The sequence below is a fragment of the Salmo salar genome, chromosome 25 (assembly GCF_965601325.2).
Source record: "Salmo salar chromosome 25, fSalSal1, whole genome shotgun sequence".
In the NCBI taxonomy this organism is placed as follows: Eukaryota; Metazoa; Chordata; class Actinopteri; order Salmoniformes; family Salmonidae; genus Salmo; species Salmo salar.
Window position 1 is genome coordinate 15,575,164 of NC_138315.1, and position 17,781 is coordinate 15,592,944.

A 17,781-nucleotide genomic window follows, 5' to 3' on the forward strand; every position below is an offset into this window, starting at 1 on the left:
TGGTAAGAAGAATGCCCCTGTGATTACTACCTCTGAGGGTTTAGAGCTTGAGGTAGTCACCTCATACCAGTACTTGGGAGTATGGCTAGACGGTACACTGTCCTTCTCTCAGCACATATCAAAGCTGCAGGCTAAAGTTAAATCTAGACTTGGTTTCCTCTATCGTAATCGCTCCTCTTTCACCCCAGCTGCCAAACTAACCCTGATTCAGATGACCATCCTACCCATGCTATACTACAGAGACATCGTTTATAGATCGGCAAGTAAGGGTGCGCTCGAGCGGCTAGATGTTCTTTACCATTCAGCCATCAGATTTGCCACCAATGCTCCTTATAGGACACATCACTGCACTCTATACTCCTCTGTATACCCGTCGCAAGACCCACTGGTTGGTGCTTATTTATAAAACCCTCTTAGGCCTCACTCCCCCCGATCTGAGATATCTACTGCAGCCCTCATTCTCCACATACATCACCCGTTCTCCCAGCCACATTCTGTTAAAGGTCCCCAAAGCGCACACATCCCTGGGTCGCTTGTCTTTTCAGTTTGCTGCAGCTAGCGACTGGAACGAGCTGCAACAAACACTCAAACTGGACAGTTTTATCTCGGTCTCTTAGTTCAAAGACTCAATCATGGACACTCTTACTGACAGTTGTGGCTGCTTTGCGTGATGTATTGTTGTCTTTACCTTCTTGCCCTCTGTGCTGTTGTCTGTGCCCAGTAATGTTTGTAAAATGTTTTGTGCTGCTACCATGTTGTGTTGCTACCATGCTGTGTTGTCATGTGTTGTAAATAAGAATTTCTTCTTAACTGACTTGCCTAGTTAAATAAAAATAAATAAATTAAAAACAAGGTGCCTCAGTTACCTTTAATGTCCCCCCCTGCTGAAACGTTTCAAGAAGTATCAGATACTTCAGGCATTCACCAAAGACAACCTAGGGCTTTCCGAACATTACTTCCCAGTAGCAGCACTCTAAAGGCGATACGACCACCTCCGTAAGCTGCCTTTGCCACCGGTGGACTAAGCTCATCCTCTGCTGCTGATTGGTTCAGACATGCCTCACCTCCTGATACCCATACAGCCAGTGTGTACAGGCCCGCCTTGTGGATCCATTGCCGTCCACATCGAACTCGGTTGGTCATTCCCTACTAGCTATGTCCACACAGCACCAGCTGAACAACAGTACCTGCTTACCTCTACTGTTTCGCCTTCCGCCGAGCTCTTCAGGAACATGGAGCGACTTTGGCAGATCGATACCCTTCCCTATGTGAGTGAGAAGCTGGCGGCTCGCTCGAAACAAGACCAGCAAGTCATGACGCTTTTCCAGACGTCCACTTCTAGGATAGAAGTTGATGGCATTCAGTGCTACGCTACATCCCTGCTTCGTCGAGTAAATTATGCAACTCTCCATGCTCCAAAGGAAGCTGTACTGCCAAGCCACCATAGCATGGAGCGAAGACTCACCAAAGACCCAAAATGCGCCGAGGTGTACTGCCAGGAGATCAAGAAGCTGCAGATGGCAGGCTACGGGTCACTTGTGCCACCTGAGGTAGCTGAACAATCTACTGAGGCCTGGTTTATACCCCACCATATTGTGCATCACAGTGGAAAGGATAGGATTGTGTTTAACTGTTTGTTCCAGCATAAAGGACAATGGCTCAATGACCTTCTCCTCACTGGACCAACCTTGGGATCATCCATGCTCGGTGTCCTCCTCAGATTCTGTGAACATGCTGTAGTTGTAAGTGGTGACATCAAAGGCATGTTTCATCAGATCCGCCTCTTACCAGCTGACAAACTGGTGCTACGCTTCATCTGCCTGAACATGCAAGAACTGAAGATCCGAACAACTATGAGTGGCAGTTCTTGCCATTCGGCACGACTTGTAGTCCCAGTTGTACCATCTATTTTCTGCAGCGTCATGTTCAGGACAACGTAGGAGCCAACCAAGAGCTTGTGAAGTCAGTTGAGGAGTCATTCCACGTTTACAACTGCCTTCGAAGCATCCCCTCTGCTGATGAAGAAAGAAACCTTGTTAATGGACTGCGGCAGTTTCTCCATACTGGAGGCTTTGAGATACGCCAGTGGGCTAGCAATGTACCAGCTGTCATCAAGCACATACCGCCCGAGGCCAGATCAGAAAGCAGCAAACTGTGGCTTTCCGAAAGTAGCATGGATCTCCAGGAACCAACCCTGGGGCTACATTGGAACTGCCTCAGAGACTCCTTGGGATACAAGTAGAGCTCCAAGCCTACAATGAGTATTATCTACATCATGCTCGCCTGTCACTGTGACCCACTAGGCTACATCGTGCCTTTCACAATCTGAGCCAAGATACTTGTCCAGGACCCGTGGAAAGAAGGGATAGGTTGGGATGACCCCATTCAGCCTCAGAGACTGCTGGACAGATGGCTTGTCTGGAAACAAGAGATTCCTGGTCTTGTCCAGATGGAACTCCCCAGAACTTACACACCACCATATGCTGACAACCAAAAGCTGACCAGAGACCTCCACATATTCAGTGATGCATCAGAAAGAGCCATATGGCTCTTTTGCCTGCATGCGGACTGTGGATGACCAGAAGCAGGTACACATTTCCTTCATTCTGGCCAGGTTTCGCGTTGTGCCAAATAATCAATTGTCGATGCCACGCTTGGAGCCGAGTGCTGCACTCACTGAGGCTCAGCTGGCCAGTGTCCTCTAAGCAGAACGTGGCAGCCGGGTCCACTCTCCAGTTCACCCAGCAAAGCAGCAGATTACATAGCTGCCGAAAACCTCCTCCTAAAGCAAGCTCATATGGAATCGTTTCCTGTCAAACCGGTCTATACCTTCTAACAGTTGTCTGGGTCCCTTGTCTCCTGAGTATGATAAGGATTCAGGACTACTTAGAGTTGGCGGTACACCTCGCAGAGCATCTGGAGATGGATGCTATGCACCCCATCATCTTGGATCCGCATCATCCGTTGACCAAGCTACTCATTCAAGATTTCGACGAGACTCTCCTCCATCCCAGCCCAGAGAGGGTTCTGGCGGAACTGCGCTGTAGATACTGGATTCTGCAGGGAAGGGAGGCCATCCAGAAGTTCCAGCACACCTGTTTGCAATGCCAAAGATGGTGCACCAAACCTGAAGTTCCTAAGATGCCGGACCTACCTCATGCGACTGTACAAGCCACCCTTCTACTCTACCGGAGTGGATTGTTACAAACCATTCAACATAAAATCGGACGTCGCAATGAAAAGAGATGGGGCATCGTCTACAAATGCATGACTAGCCGCTGCACCCACCTGGACCTCCTGGAGAGTCTGGATGCTGATACTTTCCTGATGTCTTTAAGACGCTTCATTGCACATCGAGGCAAACCTTTTTAGCTTCTTTCGGACAATGGTATTAACTTTGTTGGAGGAGACCAAGAACTGCTAGAGGCCTTCAAAGCGATGGCACCCCACCTGAAGGAACAGTTGGCCAAACAGAGTATAACGGATCAACCACCAAGCGCTCCTCACTTTAGTGGAACGTGGGAACGTGCTCTCAAGGTCATACTCAAGGAGCAGACAGTCACTGGATCCATGCTCTGTACTGTGCTTACCGAAGTGGAGGGAATCTTGAATGCTAAACCTCTCAGGTACATCTCCTCCGATGTCGCAGAACCAGATACCGTCACACCGAGCCTCATACTCATGGGACGCTACGACGCATCTCTTCCTCAGGTTTTGTATGACTGCAATGACATTCTAGGGAAACACTGCTAGAGGCATAGCCAAGTGCTTGACGATCACTTTTGGTCCCAGTTCGTTCGCTATTACTTGCCAAGTCTACAGGAAAGACAGAAGTGGAGGAAGGATGGAAGGGAACTTACCGTGGATCAAGAGGTTCTCATCACGGACCCTCAGCTCCCTCGAGCTCTCTGGCCTGTTAGGAAGGTGACTCATACTTACCCTGGAGCTGATGGACGTATTCGGACTGCTGCAATCCAGGTCAAGGGTCGGACTTACCAACGACCAGTTGCCCAGTTGGTGCAGCTCCTAGCCGTCCTTGATGATGAAGCAGATGAACCTTTCACCAAGAACAGACTTTCCATCTGGTTAGAATGTCATAGCAGACATTTGGTGTGGCTGTGTAAAGTGTGTCCCTTTTAAGAACTCAGTGATGATCTCACAGCTATCACAAGCTGGCAGAGTGTTCAGTTCATTACCAAGTGCAGCTCGCCGCCTACTGCTGAGAACATAAATCTCAATTTTTGGACATTATTGCCTTTCTGACCAATTTATTCATCACTGTGCGTGAATACCTGAACTGCATGTAAAGTTGATGTTTTCCCCCTGTTTTACTGACAAAGCATTCAATAGTTTAAGAATATTTTTGTCATTATTACAGCATTATGTATCTCGTTTTATGCTAGCTACAGTTGAAGTCGGAAGTTTACATACACCTTAGCCAAATACATTTAAACTCAGATTTTCACAATTCCTGACATTTATTCAGAGTAAAAGTTAACATACACTAAATTAGTATTTGATAGCATTACCTTTAAATTGTTTAACTTGGTTCAAACATTTTGGGTAGCCTTCCACAAGCTTCCCACAATAAGTTGGGTGAATTTTGGCCCATTCCTCCTGACAGAGTTTGTGTAACTGAGTCAGGTTTGTAGGCCTCCTTGCTCGCACACGCTTTTTCAGTTCTGCCCACAGATTTCCTATGGGATTGAGGTCAGGGCTTTGTGATGGCCACTCCAATACCTTGACTTTGTTGTCCTTAAGTCATTTTGCCACAACTTTGGAAGTATGCTTGGGGTCATTGTCCATTTGGAAGACCCATTTGCGACCAAGCTTTAACTTCCTGACTGATGTCTTGAGATGTTGCTTCAATATATCCACATCATTTCCTCTCCTCATGATGCCATCTATTTTGTGAAGTGCACCAGTCCCTCCTGCAGCAAAGCAACCCCACAACATGATGCTGCCCCCCCCATGCTTCACAGTTGGGATGGTGTTCTTCGGCTTGCAAGCCTCCCCTTTTTTCCTCCAAATATAACAATGGTCATTATGGCCAAACAGTTCTATTTTTGTTTCATCAGACCAGAGGACATTTCTCCAAAAAGTCGATCCCCCATGTGCAGTTGCAAACTGTAGTCTAGCTTTTTTATGGCGGTTTTGGAGAAGTGGCTTCTTCCTTGCTGAGCGGCCTTTCAGGTTAAGTCGATATAGGACTCGTTTTAATGTGGAAATAGATACTTTTGTACCTGTTTCTTCTAGCATCTTCACAAGGTCCTTTGCTTTTGTTCTGGGATTGATTTGCACTTTTCACACCAAAGTACGTTAATCTCTAGGAGACAGAACGCATCTCCTTCCTGAGAGGTATGACGTCTGCGTGGTCCCATGGTGTTTATACTTGCGTACTATTGTTTGTACAGATGAATGTGGTACCTTCAGGCATTTGGAAATTGCTCCCAAGGATGAACCAGAATTGTGGAGGCCTACAATTCTTTTTCTGAGGTCTTGGCTGATTTATTTTGATTTTCCCATGATGTCAAGCAAAGAGGCACTGAGTTTGAAGGTAGGCCTTGAAATACATCCACAGGTACACCTCCAATTGACTGAAATGTCAATTAGCCTATCAGAAGCTTCTAAAGCCATGACATCATTTTCTGAAATTTTCCAAGCTGTTTAAAGGCACAGTCAACTTAGTGTATGTAAACTTCTGACCCACTGGAATTGTCATACAGTGAATTATGAAAGAATCTCTCTGTAAACAATTATTGGAAAAATGACTTGTGTCATGCATAAAGTAGATGTCCTAACTGACTTGCCAAAACTATAGTTTGTTAACAAGACATTTGTGGAGTGGTTTAAAAACGAGTTTTAATTACTCCAACCTAAGTGCATGTCAACTTCCTACTTCAAGTGTTGTGGTCAGATGAGACCAAAATGGAGCTCTTTGGCATGAACTCAACTCGCCGTGTTTGGAGGAGGAGGAATGCTGCCTATGACCCCAAGAACACCATCTCCACCGTCAAACATGGAGGTGGAAACATTATGCTTTGGGAGTGTTTTCTGCTAAGGGGACAGGACAACTTCACCGCATCATTTGACGGGGCCATGTACTGTCAAATCTTGGGTGAGAACCTCCTTCCCTCAGCCAGGGCATTGAAAATGGGTCGTGGATGGGTATTCCAGCATGACAATGACCCAAAACACACGTCCAAGGCAACAAAGGAGTGGCTCAAGAAGAAGCACATTAAGGTTCTGGAGTGGCCTAGCCAGTCACCAGAGCTTAATCCCATAGAAAATCTGTGGAGGGAGCTGAAGGTTCGAGTTGCCAAACGTCAGCCTCGAAACCTTAATGATTTGGAGAACATCTGCAAAGAGGAGTGGGACAAAATCCCTCCTGAGATGTGTGCAAACCTGGTGGCCAACTACAAGAAACGTCTGACTTCTGTGATTGCCAACAAGGGTTTTGCCACCAAGTACTAAGTCATGTTTTGCAGAGGGGTAAAATACTTATTTCCCTCATTAAAATGCAAATCAGTTTATAACATTTTTGACATGTGTTTTTCTCGATATTTTTGTTGTTATTCTGTCTCTCACTGTTCAAATAAACCTACCATTAAAATTATAGACTGATCCTTTCTTTATCAGTGGGCAAACGTACAAAATTAGCAGGGGATCAAATACTTCCCCCCCCACTGTATCTAACATTGTCAGCTACATTTTCGCCTCTCATTGTCAGCTTGTTAGTCTGATGTTGCTAGCTACTTGTATTTCCGTTTCAGTCATTGGATTATTATAACAGATGAGACCTGTATATCTTGTTTTGTTATTGCTAAATGAATGCGCCTTATCTTAGTATTGATGCCAGTGAATTCATGTTTATTATTTCCAGACCACATCTTGTATGGATAAATGGACAGTTAATTGGATAATCACAGCTGAGTGACATGGCACAAAATTGCAAACATTGTTAATGTCCAATCAACATTAAATAACCCTAAACTGAGGAACTGTCACTCTCTAACAAGAGTACAATCTCCATAACTTAATTTACTCAATCAGTGTATAAATTCCAGAGGCATCACCCTCTAATTCAATATATAGCCTTGTTGATTTGATTATGTTTAAATGTTGAAGTTGAAATGGTGCTGGAAGAGCGGAAGCAGTGCTCCTGTTGTCTTTGTGCTGGCTTGCGGTAGCTCTGTGGTTCTAAATGAGTAGTGGTTTAGTCAACTGTCGAAAACATTAACTTGCTTGACCATGCTGCAGGTCATATAACTGTTACGTGTAATATTTGCTTTGTCGACTTCACAGGACAGATGTTGCTCTCCAGTTTTGTCATTTAAACATACGTATTTGTAGTTGAATTTATTCCTCCACTGTGTGACTGTTGTCTTTTTGTTGTCACGCTCTTATTGTATATCAAGGTGGCGTATGAATAAATGGGTTATAGAGCAAATAGCACAAATATCACAACATAGGTTGTAATATGGCTTTTTTTGTTAGCTTGGCTTCCCCAGTGATTTTATCAATGCACTGCTACTGCCTTTCACATCACATTTACCTACTCAGAAAGATGTCCAATTTGCACTTTGCATTGAAAACATAAAAAGGCATAATATGGTTACATTGTAAATAGAAATAAAAATAAATAAATAAGTTAACAGGAAAATAGCTTCTGAGATTCAATAAGCCATACACATGCTCTTCTGTTGCCAAGTTACCTCTGACCTGGCCTTCTGCTGTGGTGGACATGGTCAGTTTGAGTTTTCCTGGTCTCAGAGCCAGGCTGCTGCGATCTCTCTTCCACACATATTGAGGGGAGATACAGTCTGCCCATTGTTTCCAGGGACACAGCACTCCATTCCCAGGCTGGACCGATGAGGACTGCCTGTCACAGCCAATTAAGGATCTCCACAGTCTCACTGCACTCAGCCAGCAACAACCTAATAGTCTGTGGCCAGAATGAGCTGCTCCCGTGCAGTTAGAGTAGAGCATTGAAGTTGATCTGCTTCAGTATCACTTGATGTTTTACTAAGGATATAAGTTTGGGTTTGTTCTTTGAAATAAGCATACATCTAGAAAAAACGATTGCGACCTATTGCATGGTTATGAGTAGTCTCGCTACGTTTCCTACATTTAAGTGGCTAATTAGTTTTACATGTGCTCCATACAAATTCATTTATTTATTGATATGTTGGGGATTGAGATTCAACAAGCGGAAATAGACTGACAAGGTATTTTCAGCCAGGACAGTCATCATGAAGTAGTCTGGAGTGAAAAGATTAGCAGTGATCGCTCATACTACTCTCCTCTGCTTGGCACTGTGTGAAGAGGTGACAGCTGAGTCTTGGTTGTGTGCCACGAGAGTGTCCCTGGAATAGATTCGCCCATTGTCTCAACATCATCTGTTTTTTCTCAGGAAGCCAGCTAACAAGGCACAGGGTGCAAATACTTGGCATGGAAAACATAAATACTGTCAGAAGCTGTTAAAAAGAGCAGATAGGCACTGGGAATGCGCGAGTCATCACTTTCAGATTGTGGAATGGTGGGATTTCACACTGCCATGACACTATCTTACCCTACATGGGGATTATTTACAGGACTGGAGCTACTACACGACTACTCTTCTCACCACTACATTAAGGATAGTAGAGGTTTTGGGTGGCACCCACTACTCAACATTTACCATCCTGATTCCCATGCTCAGAGTTAATAGTTCTCTATCGTAAGGTCCTGGTTGTATTGAACTTATTGATGTAGCTGTTTTTCTGAGTTTTTCCCTTCAGCGCTGTGCTCCAGCATGGCACAGTGGATCTTCTCAGTGTTAACTGAAATGAGGATAATGACAAGAGACAAGAAGCAGGTGCCAAGGCCTTCTAGAACAATCATGTTTCACCCCTGTGCTCGTAACCCTCCTTGACCCAAGGAGAAGCTCACTAACCAGTCTGGTTTGAACGTCTGTGATGATCCAGCATCTTTGCCACAATGACTATCGTTTTAGTTGGATTGCAGCACTAACTTGACAGTATCCATCTCCCAACATGTGTTTCATTCTGATTTTGAGAATGGGGTTACAATGTGTTGACATAATAAGAAACAGTGTGACAATCTGCTGCTGGTAAGTAGAACAGATAGCTGCAGGGAGATTTAAATTAACAGGCTTTTTCCAGATGTATTGTTTCAATGGCTGAGAAAAATGGACCTTTCTTGATTGGATGTTTTTCTTTGGCCAGTTCACATGCTGTTCTGACTTCCTATTGGATCTGTTATCGGATAAAAGCCTGAAATCATGTCTAATTGAAGCACTTCTCTTTTTTGCTGCATTATCAATAATTTAATGCTTAAAATGCTCATATATTATGTATTACTGTGTAAGTCAATAGGGAACGTTAGCAAAGATGGCTGACAATATTTTAAATCATTTTTTTAAGCAAATGTCATTGCCACATTGAGTTGGTGTGTTTGATATGTCTTGGTGTGAATGGGCATTTATAAATAACTGTGTTAGTGTGTATTTTATTTTGACTTTATTATTCTCTTCTAAATACTCCTGAAGACACAACAAGGCCAGACAAGGTTGCTGTGCTCTGTTATCCTCTAACTTCTTGGTTATGCTGATAACAGGGTCATATTCCTCTCTTTCTCTGCCTCTGCCTCTGTCTGTCTGTCTCTATCTCTCTCTCTCTCTCCTTTTTACTAATGCACACAGCACACAATCTGTGCAATCAAGGCAAAACCATGGAGTCTACATCTTCCTCTCGCCCCCTGCATTCCCACCCACATCCTCACTCTCTGACTCCATGTAGCTCTCACCTCCCTCACTGGCACAACAACACATTCCTGCCCTATCTTCACCCACCTCTGCTACTTTAGAGCCTCATACAAGAGCCTACCGCAGGTAGGTTGTAGTTCTGTATGATGCAAAATGGTTACAAACAGGTTTCAGTAGTTAAACATCAGCTGGTATCGATACTTGCTGTTAGCAATCAAAGTTCAGACAGCAGGATGTCAATGTGACAGATAACGATTTTGACCCCTAGAGACTATCAATACATTCTACTTGAGTGTCCAACATATCCCAGCAAGTTCCATGTCACTGTGCCTCAACTGGAGGTGTAAAAGCTGTTTGAAGCAGGCAACACCTGAGAAACTTTAGCTGGACACATAGTTTCTGGAGAAAATAAATGGCTTGGCCTGATTCCATGTCATCCCAATTTGCCCTGGATTGATTTGAACACTTCAAGTGGGAGAGTTGCTGTTGTGATCACACCTCAGACACCAGTGGGGAATTAGCTCTCCTAGTGGGTAATGGAGCTGTATGGGAACACAATCATGCTAACAATCTCTTCCAGATGTTGTCCACCACGCCCAGCGCCGCAGGCAGAAATTGCTGTGTGGCTGGGCATAAGTAAAAGTGGCTGGGTCAACATTTTCCAGCCCTGCCATATTTAAGTGAAAATTAATGCAATCACATTGCATAATTTAACACATAACACATCATAAATGTGACCAAATACACCACAAACAAGCCCGTTATTATTGCCAAGTAGGCAGCGCAAGTGCGCAACTACACAACTGCTTACAACAACACTGCTGACAAAAGAGTACAACAGTAAAAAAACATAATGAAATATAACACAACCATGCATGAGAGCACCAGCTGTTCCAGAAGACTGTGTGATCACGCTCTCCGCAGCTGATGTAAGACCTTCAAACAGGTCAACATTCACAAGGCCGCAGGGCTAGACGGATTACCAGGACGTGTACTCCGAGCATAAGCTGACCAACTGGCAAGTGTCTTCACTGACATTTTCAACCTCTCCCTGTCCGAGTCTGTAATACCAACATGTTTTAACCATACCACCATACCTACCTCATCCCCAGTATTGCTTTATTTACTTTGCTGCTCTTTTGCACACCAGTATCACTACTTACACACCATCATCTGCTCATCATCATCTGCTCATATATCACTCCAGCGTTAATCTGCTAAATTGTAATTACTTTGCTACTATGGCCTATTTATTGCCTTACCTCCTCATGCCATTTGCACACACTGTGTATAGACTTTCTTTTTTTTCTATTGTGTTATTGACTGTACGCTTGTTTATTACATGTGTAACTCTGTGTTGTTGTTTCTGTCACACTGATTTGCTTTATCTTGGCCAGGTCGCAGTTGTAAATGAGAACTTGCTCTCAACTAGCTTACCTGGTTAAATAAAGGTGAGAAAAAAAAATTGTGCCTGTGCCCAAGAACACTAAGGTAACCTGCCTAAATGACTACCTACCCGTAGCACTCATGTCTGTAGCCATGAAGTGCTTTGAAAGGCTGGTCATGGCTCACATCAACACAATTATCCCAGAAACCCTAGACCCACTCCAATTTGCATACCGCCCCAACATATCCACAGATGATGCATCTCTATTGCACTCCACACTGCCCTTTCCCACCAAGACAAAAGGAACGCCTATGTGAGAATGCTATTCATTGACTACAGCTCAGCATTCAACACCATAGTGCCCTCAAAGCTCATCAATAAGCTTAAGACCCTGGGACTAAACACCTTTCTCTGCAACTAGATCCTGGACTTCCTGACGGGCCGCCCCCCAGGAGGTAAGGGTAGGTAACAACACATCCGCCACGCTGATCCTCAACACGGGGGCCCCTCAGGGGTGTGTGCTCAGTCCCCTCCTGTACTCCCTGTTCACTCATGACTGCACAGCCAGACACAACTCCAACACCATCATTAAGTTTGCCGAAGACACAACAGTGGTAGGCCTGATCACTGACAACGATGAGACAGCCTACAGGGAGGAGGTCAGAGACCTGGCCATGTGGTGCCAGGACAACAACCTCACCCTCAACTTGATCAAGACAAAGGAGATGATTGTGGACTACATGAAAAGAGGACCAAGCACGCCCCCATTCTCATCGACGGGGCTGCAGTGGAGCAGGTTGAGAGCTTCAAGTTCCTTGGTGTCCACATCAACAAACTAACATGGTCCAAGCACACCAAGCCGGTCGTAAAGATGGCATGACAAAACCTATTCCCCCTCAGGTGACTGAAAAGATTTGGCATGGGTCCTCAGATCCTCAAAAGGTTCTACAGCTGCACCATCGAGAGCATCCTGACTGGTTGCATCACTGCCTGGTATGGCAACTGCTTGGCAGAGGGTAGTGCGAACGGCCCAGTACATCACTGGGGCTAAGCTTCCTGTAATCCAGAACCTCTATACCAGGCAGTGTCAGAGGAAGGCCCTAAAAATGGTCAAAGACTCCAGCCACCTTAGTCATAGACTGTTCTCTCTGCTACCGTACGGCAAGTGGTACCAGAGCGCCAAGTCTAGGACCAAGAGGCTTCTAAACAGCTTCTACACCCAAGCCATAAGACTCCTAAACACCTAATCAAATGGCTACCCAGACTATTTGCATTGCGCCCCCCTCCCTCTTTTTCACCGCTGCTACTCTGTTGTTATCATCTATGCATAGTAATTTATGTACTTCATGTACATATTACCTCAACTATGTCACATGATGGCGCTGGAGAAATGAAGCAGATACGGGGAGTAAAACATTTAATAAAGTTGGACATAGAATGAGACAGGAACAGCGTCAGCAAACTAATACTAAAGACAAAAACCATACAATGCAGCAGCGAGGAACAGAGTTGGGGAACTGACAAATATAGGGGAGGAAATTAACAGGTGATAAGTGAGTCCAGGTGAGTCCAATAATGCTGATGCGCGTGACGAGGGAAGGCAGGTGTGTGTGATGGATGGCAGGAGTGCGTGATGCAGGGCAACCTGGCGCCCTCACGCGCCAGGGGGAGGGAAGAGCGGGAGCAGACGTGACAGTACCCCCCCCCCCCCCCCCCAAACCGGCCGAGACATGGGCGCTGGGCTAGCCGGTTGAGGCGTGGCAGCCCAATGAACCCGGCAGGAGCGTGAGAGCCTGGCGAGCCGGCTGAGGCAAGACGCCTGTCGATCCCGCTGCAGAGAGGGAGCCCGATGATCCGATGGAGAGTGACGTGGGATGGGAAGCCGCTGAGCCAACCGAGGCAAGGAAACCTCTCGAGCCAGCCAGGGTGTGGAAGCCCGACGGGCTGGCTTAGGCACTCCCGGTTCCATCGGCTGCGGAATCCACCCCGACGTCACCAACAAAACAAAAACCCCAAAACTCCTGGACCAGCTGGGCGAACAAGAACTGATGAGCCGGCTGAGGCCTGACGTGGGATGGGCGCCATCCGAGCCAACCGGGGCAAGGAAACCTCTCGAGCCAGCTAGGGCGTGGAAGCCCGACGAGCTGGCTAGGCACCCCCCGGTTCCATCGGTGGCGACCCGGAGCCGATGCCACCATACCAACTGGAACGCCAGTACTCCCCGATGTATGTTGGCTGCTGCATTCTGTCACATGATGGCGCTGGAGAAATGAAGCAGGTACGGGGAGTAAAACATTTAATAAAGATGGACATAGAACAAGACAGGAACAGCGTCAGCAAACTAATACTAAAGACAAAAACCATACAATGCAGCAGCGAGGAACAGAGCTGGGGAACTGACAAATATAGGGGAGGAAATGAACAGGTGATAAGTGAGTCCAGGTGCAGATGTGACAAACTAACCGGTGCTCCCGCACAATGACTCTGTATCGTTACCCCCCTGTATATAGTCTCGCTATTGTTATTTTACTGCTGCTCTTTAATTACTTTTTACTTTTATTTCTTATTCTTATCCGTATTTTTTTTTAACTGCATTGTTGGTTAGGGGCTCATAAGTAAGCATTTCACTGTAGGGTCTACACCTGTTGTACTCGGCGCATGTGACTAATAACATTTGATTTGATTTGATACATGTCTATCTCCTACATATTCAGAGAGAGAGAGAGAGAGAGAAAGAAAGAACTAAAGAAAGAGATTCTACAGCAGCAAACAAGTACAGTGACAAAACGGGAAAAATTATACTGTCATAAAATACGGATAATGGATGGTGTTCAGTCCGAGAGTCCAACCTCATGAAATAATCAACATATTATCAGATCAGACTGATCGCTCCCACTAAAAGGAGCGATCTACAGTACAGGCCAACAGGTGGATTCGGGACCATGCTCAGTGCATCGGCCGGACACCAGCTTGGCACTGGATTGAAATATGGGCAAACAGCTTATTGCACAAAGATGCAAGAAAGAAAAGAAAGCCCTGAAAGTATTTTCATTAAGCCCCCAAGTGCACACCTTTTCCCATATGGAAACACCCACACACAATACAATACAAACACTTTAGGCCTATATCTTGAACTCTATGGCAGGTATGAAATAAATAGCTCACTCTGAATAAGAAAACTACTGTATAGGCATTCAGAAATTAAAACATGAAATCATTATATATAATACCACGGCGGGTATGAATACAGCAGTCCTATTTCAAAGGACAATAGGGCTAGATTGTTGAGATGTGCAGACAGCATGCAAGATCGGATGGATGTTTTGATACGGCCTGTAGTGGAGAAGAGTCTCTCAACAGTACATGAAGTCATACAGTAGGAAGGGTGAGGCCCTTAGTAGTCTATTGATGTTAGGGAAAATGTCAGGGCTGCAGCTTTCCTAAACTTCAATAAGGGATGGGAATTCCTGACCTTCCCACGCATTCCAACGCAGTGATGGTAGTGGTACTATATGATTGCGGTTTAACCAATTAGATCCCAGGAACTTCCTACTGCATTTTTCAACATTTCTGATTAGCCAGGAGACAATGCAAAACAAATCAAATTATGGGTGGGCCAGTGTTCAATCTGGCAGGGTCTCTGCCCTGCCATGGCTGCCATGGCATTGCTTATGACCACATCATGCTGTTGCCAACATAAGGCCTGAGAATATGATGTGTTTATGTATACTGGACTGAAATCAGAGCTACTGGCAATTTCTCAGATTGATGTGCTCTTTCTTTGGGTCTTCGCTGTAATGCTTCATTTGACCTGAAGCCAAATTCCCATGCTGGAACAAAGATAGACTTCAGGCTCCATCTATCAGAATGGCCGTTAATGAGCTATTCCTGGCAGAGAAAGCTCAGAACTTCTTCTCAAAACTATTGGCTGCCAGTGGGACAGTGTTGGGGATTAGTGAACTACACGTGGTTACTAGTAATGTAACTACATTTTACAGTAGCTTGGTTGTAGTTGAACAAAATTCAAATCTTGGTAGTGTTTTCAGTAGTTAATTAGCGGTGTAGCTAACTACTGGAACAACACACTAGCTTTTTTGCTAAAATAAAATATGGATGAAGTAGGCAAAAAGTTGCTAAATTCTGCCTAGTTCACACTTGAAGCATAGTTTTTGTGTTTAATAGAATAAATTACACATTTTGTTAAAATCGGACAACAGAGTGACCTATTCTTGCAATTTGTATTCTAAGACATTTCAGATTTAGATATGATCATTTTTCACGAAGTAGTTTGGATGTAGTGAACTACTTTTTCAAGGTAGCTTTAGTTAAGTAAACTATATTTTTTCTTAACCTCTAAAAGTCAAAGCCTGGGGGAAGTTCTACTAAGCTAAAATATAGAATTGTTTTAAGATGGTCATACCATGCATGTATCATTAAGCTATTTGATTTAGAATTTTAGGACCCCTGTTTGTATATAAAAAAATAAACATTATTTGATAAAAATATTTAATTTGACCCATAGAAACTCATTGAATAACGCATTCATAAATGGCAAAAAAGACAGTCCAAAAATAAATCGTAAGAAATAAGGTTCTCAAGTGTCTGTCCTATATCTAGGAAATATAAGAAAGCTCAGGATTTTTAAAAACATTTTGGACACATATTTAACGCTTTTTTTTGTTGGCACAAAAATACCACCGTACTTCCCATTCATTTGTATGGGTTACCTTCAGACGAGTCCCGTGACAATTGTGGGGGTCTTAGAGCAAAAGTGTTCGTGAGAGTATCATCTTTCATAGAGTGGTCTTTTATTAGTTAGTAGGCCAAACCGTTCAGACACTACAGATGTTTTCATGAGAAGACCGGTTTTTGGGATGTCTCATGTTCTCCTGGTCTGACAAACAGCGTTGTTAGCTCTGCCACTTTTCACTGCAGATGAATGCCGACATAGGCAGATGCCCATGCAAAAAAAAAGAAATATGTGGACAACCCTTCAAATTTGTGGATTCGGCTATTTCAACCACACCCGTTGCTGACAGGTGTATAAAATTGAGCACACAGCCATGCAATCTCCAGAGACAAATACTGGCAGTAGAATGGCCCGTCATAGGTTGCCACCTTTCCAACAAGTCAGTTCGTCAAATTTTTGCCTCGCTAGAGCTGCCCCTGTCAACTGTAAGTGCTGTTATTGTGAAGTGGAAACGTCTAGGAGCAACAACAGCTCAGCCACGAAGTGGTAGGCCGCACAAGCTCACAGAACGGGACTGCCGAGTGCTGAAGAGCATAGCACGTAAAAATCGTCTGTCCTCATTTGCAACACTTACTACCGAGTTCCAAACTGCCTCTGGAAGCAACGCCAGCACAAGAACTGTTTATCGGAAGCTTCATGAAATGGATTTCCATGGCCGAGCAGGAGCACATAAGCCTTAGATCACCATGCACAATGCCAAGCGTCAGCTGGAGTGATGTAAAGCTTGAAGCCATTGGACTGGATGCAAGGAGAATGCTACCTTCCCCAATGCATAGTGCCAACTGTAAAGATTGGTGGAGGAGGAATAATGGTCTGGGGCTGTCTTTCATGGTTCGGACTAGGCCCCTTAGTTCCAGTGAAGGGAAATCTAATGCTACAGCATACAATGACATTCTAGACGATTCTGTGCTTCCAACTTTGTGGCAAAAGTTTGGGAAGGCCCTTTCCTTTTTCAGCATGACAATGCCCCCATGCACAAAGCAAGGTCCATACAGAAATGGTTTGTCGAGATCATTGTGGAAGAACTTGACTGGCCTGCACAGAGCCCCGACCTCAACTCCATCGAACACCTTTAGGATTAATTGGACCGCCGACTGCAATCCCGTCCTAATCGTCCAACATCAGTGCTCGACCTCACTAATGCTCTTGTGGCTGAATGGAAGCAAATCCCCGCAGCAATGTTCCAACATCTAGTGGAAAACCTTCCCAGAAGAGTGGAGGTTGTTATAGCATCAAAGGGGGGGACCAACTCCATATTAATGCCCATGATTTTGGAATGAGATGTTTGACGAGCAGGTGTCCACATACTTTTGGTCATGTACTGTATCTCTAGGTTAAACTGATGGATTTTGATGGGAATTGTTTAATTATGTTAATTAAATTGACGCACGGGTCAAAGATTTCTTAAGAGCAGCTTTGGTGTAGCTTAACTTCTTCCAGTGTGAAGTAATTGGTAGCTTGGTAAACTACATTTTCATAGTTGATTTCCCAACACTGCAGTGGGAACAACACTAATGGTTTAGGAGTAGATAAAGATAATGAATTAGTGGTCGCTCTGGCAACACACAAGCATTCCAATGAAAAGTCTATAGTTATGTCAAAAAACATATATTTTTTTCATGTGTTTTTATGAGGAAGTTTGACGACTAAAGAGCTGGATTGAAGCTAGTGTGTAGGTTTAATCTAGAAATACATAGTAGATACAGCCCTTATGGGACTACGATGTAGGTCTCACTGATGTTCATTTTGCACAGTTGAGTGGTTTCAAATGATGGTATTCATCTCATACAACCAACAGGCTCAGCAGAAGTGAGGGGGATGGGAACCATATCTGTCCAGCCGCTCACTGAGGCAGTTACATGCTGAGAGGTTTTAAAA